This window comes from Neovison vison, chromosome 1, assembly GCF_020171115.1.
Source record: "Neovison vison isolate M4711 chromosome 1, ASM_NN_V1, whole genome shotgun sequence".
Classification (NCBI taxonomy): Eukaryota; Metazoa; Chordata; class Mammalia; order Carnivora; family Mustelidae; genus Neogale; species Neogale vison.
The window spans coordinates 196,402,422-196,414,695 of record NC_058091.1 but is presented as its reverse complement, the minus strand read 5'-3'; the positions used below and the strand labels follow the sequence as shown (position 1 = coordinate 196,414,695).

General features: G+C 36.1%; 1 protein-coding gene and 1 non-coding gene across 2 annotated transcripts in view; both read left to right on the top strand.

The window, feature by feature from the left end:
- The window catches only part of LOC122917317 (leucyl and cystinyl aminopeptidase), a 99,844-nt gene that overhangs the window by 20,416 nt on the left and 67,154 nt on the right, over positions 1-12,274 (top strand). The gene's annotated exons all lie outside the window — the stretch shown is intronic.
- Positions 6,695-6,828, top strand: LOC122898302. The gene has a single exon (XR_006382971.1). It is a non-coding gene; the product is annotated as a small nucleolar RNA SNORA13 (small nucleolar RNA).

Sequence of the window (12,274 nt, the reverse complement as noted above, 5' to 3'; positions counted from 1 at the left end):
TGAGTGGGAGAACATTCAATTTACAGACCGTGATGAAGTCATAACAGGGAATATAATTGGGCAAAATCAAATAGCACTTCTTGAATACTGCTAAACGTCTGGCTGAGAGAGTTGTGTAAACCGTAGTGTCAGTGTCTGACACACGGTGGTAGTGTCCTCAATATCTGGCACCATCCTGACCCTCTCTGTAGCCTTTCAGCCTGACATAGAGGCAGCTCTGTGACCACCCTGGATCCAGAGACTGCAGAGACATGGGACTTTTCTCTGGCACATTGGACCTGGTTTGGCATTCTCTGGGCTATTTCAAGTCATGGCACATGGCCTAGAAGGATTTAGCTACTACAGTCAGAAAAATGTGGGTTTGAAATTTGGCCATGCCATTTACCAGCAAGTTATTTAACCTCTCTGATTCTCACTTCTTCATCTATAAAATGTTGTCAGGATTAAATTAAATGAAATGACATATGTAAAATGCTGACTAATAATACTGAAAGCTTTATTTAGCACTTTACTATGTGCTAGGCTCTGTTCTAAATGCTTTACACATATCTCATTTAATTCTTACAACTCAGGTACCGTTACCTCCATTTTACAAATGAGCAAACTGAATTTGGAAAGATGAAATAACTTGCTCAGGGTTATACAGTGACAGTGACAGAATACTCCAGTTTCAGAGACATTCTTAACTACCCTGCTTAGCCCAGCTCACTGTTAGTACATGCTAAAGCCCTTAGTGAATGTTGGTTTTTATCATCATCATTGTTGGTGGTGGCATTAAGATAGTGGTTGTGATAATGAACTTGGTCTTGCTTTTTTCATTGTCTGATGTGGTCCTGTACTAAGAGCCAAGGCAGAGCACCCTCACATCTATCAATGAGGGGGAGTAAGAAACTATGAAGTCATATACTTCAAGGCCCTTGGGCTTTGGAGGAAAAGCCCACAGTTGCACAGTTTTTGTATAAAGAATGCTGTGTGTTCTGAATACCAGGTGTTCTACTCTAATGGGTCAGAGCAGAAGTCTGACCATGAGGCCTGCTTATGTTCCCATTGCAAAGATGCCATAGAGTCATAGAACTTATATGTACAGTGTAATCTCAGTTTTTTCTTAGGGGATAGATTAGTCTGTAAGAATTATACACTACAATATTAAAAGTTTACTGTGTGAGTAGTGGATAAATCATCTATTGGTGCGTAACAAATGACAAAACTTAATGGCTTAGAATAATAACCATTTTATTTGCTCACAATTTTGTATTCAACAGTTTGTACTGGGCTCAGCTGGATGTTTCTTCCACTGGTCTTACCTGAGGTCACTTGTAGCAGCCATCATTTAGCAGCTTAATTTGGAGCTGGAAGATTTAAAATAGCTTAACTGGCGTATCTGGCAGTTGGTGCTGCCTGTTGGCTGGGTTGTCTTTCCAACGTAGATCCTCATCCACAGGGAGGCTAGCTCAGATTTATGCTCATGGGGGTTGCAGGTCAGTAGAAGAGAACTAATGATAGCGACAAGGGTTCCTAAAGCTAGGATTGGAAATTTTGCAGTGTCACTTCCACATTCCATTGATGGCAGCAAGGTTTATAACCATTAGATTCAAGGGGTGGAGATAGAGACTCCACTTCTTCTTCTTCTTCTTCTTCTTTTTTTAAAAGATTTAATTAATTTATTTATTTGACAGAGAGATCACAAGTAGAAAGAGAGGCAGGCAGAGAGAGGGGGGAAACAGGCTCCCTGCTCAGCAGAGGGCCCGATGCGGGGCTCGATCCCAGGACCCTGAGACCATGACCTGAGCTGAAGGCAGAGGCCTTAACCACTGAGCCACCCAGGTGCCCGAGACTCCACTTCTTACTAAGAGGTCCAGTGGGATGTTAGTAACAAGTACTGTCCTGGTATCCAGATTACTTGATTTCATCATCCAGGACCATTTCTAAAATTAGATGGTAATTTTTCATCAGTTCAGTAACTTTAGATCTTGAGAAATTAAATTATGATCTGTTTGAGGATGTTTTCCTTTATTTATACATATAAAAACTGGAAAATATAGATAATAAAAACACCCAGCATACCCAGAAATAACCTCCCAGAAATAACTAGTATTAACATTTTTATTTACAGTGTATCCAACTGGATGAATATTTATTTATTTGAAATTTTGTAACCTGCCTCTTAATTAGTATTTTTAATTCCTTTCCATGTTTAAAATAGAAATAAATTGATATAAATGATTTTTATGCCTGCCTAGTATTTTATTAGCTATGAATATACCTATCCCCTATCGTTCCGTACTTAGGTTGTTTCCTTTTTTCTTGCTGTGTAAACAAGACTGCTGTAAACATTCTTACACATACATCTTTCAGTTATTCATGGGATGCATTTCTCTTGTGGAATAACTTGGTCAAAGAATATATTTTAAGTTTTGACATATATTGATGAGAAATTTTTTTTTATTAACATATATTATTGGCCCCAGGGGTTCAGGCCTGTGAATCACCAGGTTTACACACTTCACAGCACTCACCATAGCACATAACCCTCCCCAATGTCCATAACCCTACCACTCTGTCCCTCCCCCCTCCCCCTGACAACCCTCAGTTTGTTTTGTGAGGTTAAGAGTTGATGAGAAATTATTTTAAACATTCTGTGGTTTAAACTCACCAGTATGTATAACTGCAGAGCAAAGTTCTTAAGTGTTACAGTAAAATTATTCTTTAGACATTCACAAGTAGGTGTATATATATAATGATTTGTGTTTGGAAGAACTTATATTTGTGCTCTTGGGATGAACTATTAGGGTAAACCTTAGGTCTAGATCACTTTTCCTTTAACATGATCTCAAATATAATGAATATCTTTAAAAACCTATTTAAGAATGGAAACTGTAAAGAAAATTGCATTTCTCTAATATTTTAAGTCAAAATGTGTAAACTTCATTACTAATGTTGTCTTATTGACTAAAGCTTTTATTTTGTATGTGGGTCCACTAATAAGAGTTCTTCACATTTCGGGGCACCTGGGTGGCTCAGTGGGTTAAAGCCTCTGCCTTCGGCTCAGGTCATGATCCCAGGGTTCTGGGATCGAGCCCCGCATCCTGCTCTCTGCTCAGCAGGGAGCCTGCTTCCTCTTCTCTTTCTCTGCCTACTTGTGATCTCTGTCTGTCAAATAAATAAATAAAATCTTAAAAAAAAAAAAAAGAGTTCTTCACATTTCTTCTGTGCTACCCATGATGCATCTGTAACTTCCAGGTCTTTATTTTTTATTCAAGTGGTTTGAGAACTTAGATCCTTTGAAGCCCAGGGGCAAAAATTCTTCTATAGGGTCCTCCTTCCTCAATCTTTTTGTTTTACTTGCTAATACTTAATTTGGCAGCCGTTTTATTTGGGGGACTCACTTTTGTGGGATTTTTCTGCTGCATGTTCAGTTTTCAGAACTGAACAGAAACGATTTTCTTTCTTTTTTTCATTTAATGCAATAATTATTACATAACTGCAGTTATAATTTTAGCTAGCATATATTGATTGGAGAACAGCTAATCCTTGGCAAGAATACAGCTGCTCTTGTGGGGACATAGTGCTTGGACCTTCTACGGAGTAGCCCTTCTGGCACTCAGTGGGCTCCTGGCATCAGAAAATGTCTTTGGAGGGCAATGGAGAACGTTGGTTAATTTGGAGGTGTAACTGGACATAAGTTAAGGGGACACCTACTTTGTTGAGGTAAAAATTTTTCTTCTTTTATTAAAGGAAATTTCATTTTTTTTATTCTTGTTTTACAATTAAGGTTTGTATTAAACTACAGATATTTATGTATCCCTCTCCTTGATCCTTTACATTCAGTTCTTTATCTGAAGCATTTCATAGCAGGCTTCTTTAGGTGCTGTGGCCCTTGTTCGTGTTTGATACTCTTTGGTCATTAGCTTTTTCTAGTAGAATGAATGCCTCCTTTTCATCTTAAATGTTCTCCTTGATATTTAAAATAATGTGCTTCATAGCTGCAACATAAAGCTAGCCAGTTCATCTTATTTGCTTCTTCCCTTCTGAACTAAAATGTTGGCTTTTGCTTATAGGACACAAAACTGCACAGAAAAAACCATCTGTGATTAGACTCCGAGAATACAATGCGGTGTAGAATTTGAAGATGGTGAAAAATTTATTGACTGAGTGTTTTAGTTTGGTAGAGTGAAGTTGATGGCTATGTAATACTGCCCTTTAGGTTGTTTTAATCAGAAAGTGTGAGCATTATGTAAATTTAAATTGCCTTCTTATAAATTGTAGCTGTCATTAGTTATCTGAGTTTTATTGTGTAAATGCAATTATAGTAAATGAGCATGGCCTTAAGATACACTTAATCCCTAGAGATATTTTGGGAAGGGTTGTAGTATCTTTATAATCAAGGCAGCCATTTGGCAAATATCTCAGCAGTCAGAGGACTTAAAATATAAAACCTGTGTACTAAAGTCTCTGTGAAACAGATAGAATTATCTCAAGTTTTTATCCTGTTCCATACTGGCTGAAATCCTCTATGGACCTTGCTGATGCTGATCTTAAAAGACATCAGGAGGCCAGAATTGTTGTTTATATTATCCTTTGGTATTTGTGGCACAGAAGACAAAATGGGGTTTCTGGACTTGACTTATTTTATGAATTTATTTACTGATGTTTGCTGTGGGTGACATAGAAGCATCACCTTTTATAGTAAAAGGTGTGAGGCGGGAGATTGTACTGGTGAATCTTAAAGAGAAATGCTAGTGTGCTTGACTGAAAAGTAGAAGATGTGTTTATTTGCTTATGATTTTGAAGTTCCTACCATAATTATTTAATATGTGAGCAATAAACTATTAATGGGGCACCTCACAGTTTGCAGAGTGTCGTGACCCATTTATCTGATTCAACCCCTGTGATCATCTAAGCAGATGGGGCAGCCATTATCTCCATTTTACCTGTAAGAAAACTGAGACCCCAACAGCATACTTAAGTGGTGGAGCCAGAACCAGAATCCACAAGTTTCTCAGCACTAAACTGAACCATAATCAATTTAAATTATATACCGGCTTTGAGGAAAGAGGAGGAAATGTAATAAGAAGTCCGAAGAATCAGTGTCCGGAAGAAATGAAACGCGGTGTGACTCAAAGCCCCACAGCAGGTGTTAGAAGGGCCTTCTTTCCTCGTGCTTAGCATATTAATTCTATCTTATTCCAAGCTCCAGTAGACCTGGGTTTAGTCCTTGGAGAATCTATGAATGGACATGGAGGTAATTTTCACTAATTAATATTTACTTGTAATGTGTTGGCTGTTGCTACTTTCGTTTCAGCATTTATTACAGCTATTTTCCCTGCAGGGCACCAGGGATACCAAGATGAATGTGAGAAGAGCCCCTCCCTGGAGGAATTGTTTAAATGTGAAGCAAAATCTATAATTACAGTTCACCTATGCAGAACTTCCCTTTTTTATAGGTTAAACCAAGCCTTGGAATTTTTTTTAAACCTTCTCGCCTTCAAACTATAGTTCTGTAATAAGCAAAAAGTTACAGAATTAAAATGTAGAAAAAGTCTAGAAAAATATATGGAGCTGGTTTTTTGGAACTTTATATTTCATCCTAAATGTGAAAGACTGTATAAGTATGTTGTGTACACAACTATCATTTTTCAGTTTTGAGAGGCTGCCAGGGGTTTGTAGTGTGGAAAGAGTGAGGTGAGTCATGATTTGGGAATGATTGTTTTGATCTCTCCCTGTAGGCCCTATAGAACATTGGCAGGGCGGCCAGAGTAATTAACACTGCACAGTCTAATTATAAACACAACTTTGTGGACAGTGGTGACCAAAGAAGAAAGCCTGTACTGGATAAATAATCACGTTGGCAGGATTCCTTGCAAATGATGACTAGATGATGTCAAGTTTACATAAATCAAGTTGCTTTTCCCTACTTCGTCTCATGAGTTACAACAGGGGACAAAGGTATTATCTGTGAAAGTCTCACTCGCTTATTTTTTTAAAGGCCCATTTAAGCATTTCTTTATTGCAGTCCTTCTAACCTTTTCATCCTGAGAGAACAGTTGACATCTTAATTTTTATGGTGTGCTATTTTAAGGAGAGTAGGGTAATGGGTCACAGTAGGACATTTGTTCCCATTAATAGTTGAATAGATTTTTTAAAAAGTGAAAGAAACTAGGGATTTGAGAAGACTACATTGGACTAGTGTAATAAAGAGGGAGAAAAGAGAGTCTTTTGGGTTGAGGAGAGTGAAGAGGGTGGGCTAGGGGTAAACTGTGAAGTGGCCGCAACAGCCATGCATACTTGAGAGAAACTGAGACGTATGTTACGCATATATGGTCTCACATACTGGTCAGAGGCAGCACAGGCACTCTGCTGTGGTTGTATGTGTCTAAGGATTTGTTGACGCATGAGGAATGGTCTAGTTAGTTTAAATATAGGTTTGGTCATTGACTCCCTGAGATTTAGAACAAAGGTGTTTGTTGGCTATGGAGTTTGGTTCCACAAAACTGTAACCTGAACTAATGCAGGATGGTTTTATTTCTGCAGAATGAACCTAAGAGTTGTGATTTACCCCAAATAAATTGAACACTTTAAATCAAATGCTTAAAAAAAACGAGGCCCCCTTTTTCTTTTTCTTTTTCTTTTTCTTTTTCTTATTGAGAAGTACTCATTAAAATTTTAAATCGACACTTAAAAAGGTATTTTTTGCAGCCTTTGTGTTGTCCATTCACTTTTGGAAACTACTGAATGTGGTTTCAAAAAAGGTGGAAACTAAATGCTTTGCAGCCTTTTCCTGTCCTTGAATTGGATACAGTTGGTGTAGGAGCTGCATAAGTAACAGTTGATGCTTTTCAATTAATTTGTTTATACATGTACCCTTGGGTTTTCTCTTAAATGTATAGTTTCTTTTAAAGGGTTTTCAAAAAGATTTCTCTTTTTAAGAAAACAATATACAAAAATCTAAATTCAGAAATAGATGAGTTAAGTACAGGTTTTTTTGCATAAGAATGCTTTTTTTTTTTAACTGTTGAAGAGATTATAAGAGGTTTTCTTTAAATAGCTCCCCAATTTCTTTTAAGTACTTGGATTTACAAACAACAAACAACAACAACAACAACAACAATACCCCCCCCAAAAAAAACACCCTAGCTTTTTATTTTAAGAGGTGGGGGAATACATATGGATCTTTTAATTGTCTGAAATTTTAATATTCTAAAACATATGGATGTTGCTAGCATTATCACTGGCTAAATTATTTTGTGTTTATCAGATACTCTCAGAAGAGGTACAGACAGAGGGTGGTGAGGCTTGTGAAAGAGAATTTATGTCTCTAGCCCAAGACCCAGTTCTGATTTGTCTTTTACATGAACCTAACTAGACTTTTGAGAAATGAAAAATTGGTCTTGGAGATCCATGAGGACCTGACATAATGTTTACTGAAGCCCAGTTTCTGGGAGAATATGATTAAGAACCAGTAATAATACTTTCCTGCCCTCCAGCATTTTTTGCTTTATTAATTTTCTGTTGTATCTGTTTTCTATTTCATTGATTTCTGCTTCGTTCTTTATTATTTCTATTCTTTTTACTTTCTTAGAGTGGAAACTTATGTCATTGATTTTAAACCTCTTTCTAGTAAAGGTATTTAAAGCAGTAGATTTCTCTCAATTTTTAAAATTAAAAATTTTTATTATTTATTTCATAGTTTCTAAATTCTTAGTGGTTTATTCTTTGACTTGTGAATAATTTAGAAGTTTTTTTTTCTGTTTTCCAAATATCTAGAGATCGTCTAGATTATTTATTACTATTGCAATTTATTACTGTTACTATTTAAATAATTTTTAAAATTATTTTTATTATGGTCAGAGTTCATAGTCTAAAAAAACTCTTTTTTAAGTATTTTATCATTTTTAAAAAGATTTCATTTATTTGTCAGGGAAAGAAAGAGAGAGCAAAAAAAAAAAGCAGGGGCTGCTGCAGGCAGAGGGAGAAGCAGACTCCCCACTCAGCAGGGAGCCTGGTGAGGATCTTGATACCAGGACCCTGAGATTATGACCTAAGCTGAATGCAGATGCTCAACCCACTGAGCCACCTAGGCATCCCTCTTTCAGTCTTTTAGAGGTTATTGAGATTTATTTTATAGCCCAGTATATGGCCCACCTTGGTGACTGTTACATAGATATTCTGCAGTTGTTTGGTGTAATGTTCTATAAATGTCTTTTAGGCCAAATTAGTTGATAGTATTATTTAGATATTCTGTGGCTTGCTTGTTGTTTAGTTGTTTGATTAATTATGAAGAGAAAGATAATAGAATCTCCAATTATGGTTGGAGATGTTTCTGTTTCTTGAGTTTTGCCATTTTCTATTTTGAATCTTAAAGCTTTCTTATTAGGTACATCCATATATTTTTTTAAGATTTTATTTATATATTTGATAGACAGAGATCACAAGTAGGCAGAGAGGCAGGCAGAGAGAGAGGAGGAGGAAGCAGGCTCCCTGCTGAGCAGAGAGCCCGATGTCGGGGTCCATCCCAGGACCCTGAGATCATGACCTGAGCCAAAGGCAGAGGCTTAACCCTCTGAGCCACCCAGGCGCCCCAGGTACATCCATATTGAAGCTTGGTATCTTATCCTGATGAATTTCTTTAATCAAAATTTTATTCTGATTTGTTAATCTATTTGTGTCCTTAAATTTAAAAGGTATCTCTTATTAGACAGTGTATAAATTGAGTCTTGCTTTTTTTAATCCAGTGTGATAATCCCTGTCCTTTAGTTGGAATTCTTAATCCATTTACAGTTGATGAAATTATTCATGTGGTTGTGTTTTATTTGTCCATTTTGTTTTTGTTTCTGTTTCTTTTCTAATGCTGGCTTTGGGGTTAATTGGGTATTTTTTAAGTATTTCATTTTTTTTTCTTTACTAGTTTTTTAGCTGTCTTTTAAATTACATTTTTATTGATTACTCTAGGGTTAATAATATGTATCCTTAGCTTATTAAAATCTTTTTATTGTGAATATTATGCCATTTAACATTTTATACCTGACCCTTCTGGCTTCTCACTGGACACTTACCATTTCCCCTTCTCAGTTCACAGGTATAATTTAATTCCTCTTATCCACCCTCTATTCTTTGTTCTCTTGTTTTTTATTTTTATATATGTTAAAAACACATATTATCTTACTTTTAAATAACTTTAATATACAGTGTTTTAAGGAAATTTTAAGCAGAATAAAGAGAATAAACTTATTTTTAACAACTTATTAATTATTTCTAGTATTCTTTCTATCCCATGGATCTGAGTTTCTATCTGGTATAATTTCCCTCCAGGCTAAAGAACCTCCTAGTAGTATCTTGAAGTGCACATCTGCTTGAAATTAATTCTCTCAGATTTTATATATTTGAGAAGATCTTTGTCTCATTTTTGAGGGATATTTTCATTGGATATAGAATTCTGAGTTGGTAATTTTTCTCTTGCAGTGCTTTAAAAATGTTGTTCTGCCATCTTCTGGCCCCCATTGTCGTGATAAAAAGTTAGTGTTCTTTGTATTATTTTTGTCCTGTTTTTAGGCTTTCAGAAGACTTTGTCTTTGGTTTTCAGCAGTTCGACTGTGATGTAGCTAGATATGATTTTCTTTGTATTTATTGTTTTTGGAGTTTGATGACCTTTTTGGATCTGGTAAGTAGTGTTTTCACCAAACTTAATAAAATTTTAACTTTTGTGTCTTCAAATATTTTTTCTGCTTTATTTTCAGAGTCTTTTGGGGCTCCTATGACATATGTGTTAGACATTCTGATACTGTTCCATAAAATTCTGATGCGGTATTCATTTTTCTTCAGTCTTCCCCCCCCACCCCGGTTTCTCAAATTGATAATTGCTAGTGATCTGTCAAGTGCATGGACTGTTTTCCTCTGCCATCTCTGAGCTATTATTAAGTCCTTTCCATGAGTTTTTTATTTTAACTATTGAACCTTTCAGTCCTAGAATTTCCATCCCCCCACCCCCCATTTGATTCCTTTTTTTGTAGTTTCAGTTTCTCTGTTGAGAGTCTCATCTGTTCATGTATTCTCCTTTGTTGTTCAAAACATTTTCCTTTATTTAAGACATATTTCAAATAGTAGCTCTGAAGTTTTTATGAAATGCAATATCTGGGCCAAGTTAAAGTCAGTTTCTAATGACATTTTTTCTTATGGGTCACATTTCTTGTTTTGTTGAATGCCTAGTAATGTTTTTATTATTGAATAGTGTTGATACATTGTAGAGATGCTGATTAAAAAAAAATTCTTTGTAGAGTAGTGTTTGTTTTAGTAGTTTAGTTACTGGCTGATGGCCCTGTATATGTTTGCTGGGGACTATCTGTGGAAAGCTCAAGTTTTTCTCAGGCTCCTCTAACTTAGCACAATTCTGCCCCCAGATTCTTTTTGCTCCATGGGTTTTGTTAGGGCTTGTTTTTAAATTTTGTTAATGTGGTCTAGAGCTGGTCTTATTCTAGGATGTGCTTTTTCCCTTAAAGTGAAGTCTTTCTAGCTTTTCAAATTGATGTTCAGAGTTTCATAGTTTTCTTTCTTCAAGTTGGGTTAGACTGGCAATGTTTCCCTATCCTGCTTGACCTCTAGTAATACTACTCCATATTAATCTTATTACAGCCACTCTTAGGTAAGCCTTATGTAGTTATGCCCAGCATTGGTTAAGGACTCTCAGGTAACCCTATACAAACTTATGTGGTCCCCACTCTGCACAGTTCTGTCCTCTCCAGTGTCTTGTCTCTGCCACCAGCCCTGCTCGGCTAGGACTCTATCTCACCATAATAAAATCAGAAAGTATTCCCAAGGCAGAGAAGCAGGCAAATGTAAGCTCATGTTATTGCTCGTTTATCCAGTAACTGAAAATAGTTGCATCATTTTGTCTAGGTAATAGTTGCTTATGAGAAGAAAAGAAGTTTGGTATCAGTTACTGTGTCATATTGGAAGTAGAAGTCTCTCACAGCAATTTAATGTGTTGAAGTGAACTTTAGAGGTAACTTGAAAGGGAAAATTACTTTTTAGTTTCTTCTACAACTAAATAGTGAGCATATGGTACATATGAACTGACCATTTCTCTCTGATCTTCCTGCCTCCCACCTCTAGTCTTCCATTCACTGCTGTCTTGTCTATTCCCAAGAGAGACAAGGTGGGAAGGGGGAACAGAAGAAAGAAAGACCTTACTTGGGTCATGCATCATAGGTGTGATCTTGGACCTATCAATTGGAAAATTAAATGTGGCTTTTGAAACGGCACTACACAGAAGTAGGAACACATACAGGTTTTTCTGTTAGTATTTTATGACACTGCTCATACATTGAAGGGTAAGCAAACAGGGTGTATCTCAGGATGTATCTTGAACATCTTGAAAAGTTGTCCTCTGTTAGTGACTACTCTCCAGAGTCTGGTGAGAAAATGCTGTATCTAAGCATGTAACTTAGCAGAAGCATTGTGATAAATAGGAAAGATTTTCTTTGAGTGTGTCTGTTGAGGAGGAGTGGGATAATGTTTTGTCAGATCAGAACTGTACAGAAAAATCACTGTTTTTGTTCTAAATTCTAGTTTTCTTTCCTTTTTAAGATTAAACTTTTAAAAAATAAAGTCTCTTTTTGATGGCAGAGGATTGCTTATTGGGGAAATAATTACTGTATTTGATAATTAGCCATCACTCAGAAATTTTATGAAGTTTCCATTTGGCAGTGATCTAGAAGATATAAAAGCTGTCTCATGCTTGAAGCTTTTAGCTCTGTTTAAGTATGTCTGGAAGGCCTCTGAAGAAGCATAATTCTTTATTGTTAAGGCCCAATTTGAATATAGCAAGTTGTTTTATTACCTAATTGAATATAGCAATCTTGCATCTGCCTAAAAAGCCTTGTTGAAATCAGGCCTATTCTTTTCAAGTTGTTTTGCCTTGTTGGTTTGAAAATACACTCCATTTCATTTCATCTTCTCAGAAAATGTAATGGTAGTTTCAAGGGATTAAAGTTGTGGGAAGTTTTCTTGTTTTAATTCGAGTTGCTCACCACATTGTTTGCCATAGCTTTCCTTTTTGTTGTGTTTTCTAAATTGAATCCCTCTGTTAATCGCTTTCTCTCCTGCCAGCACCTCTTGTGCATTTTCCTCTTAACTTTTCACCATATTCTCTCTATACATTGAATACCGAATTAACCCATCTGCTTTCTCTACTCTTTAAAATTTTTTTGACATTTATATTTTCCTTTTTGTAATTGTGGTAAAATACACATAACACACTTTTTCTTCTTGTAGACTTGGG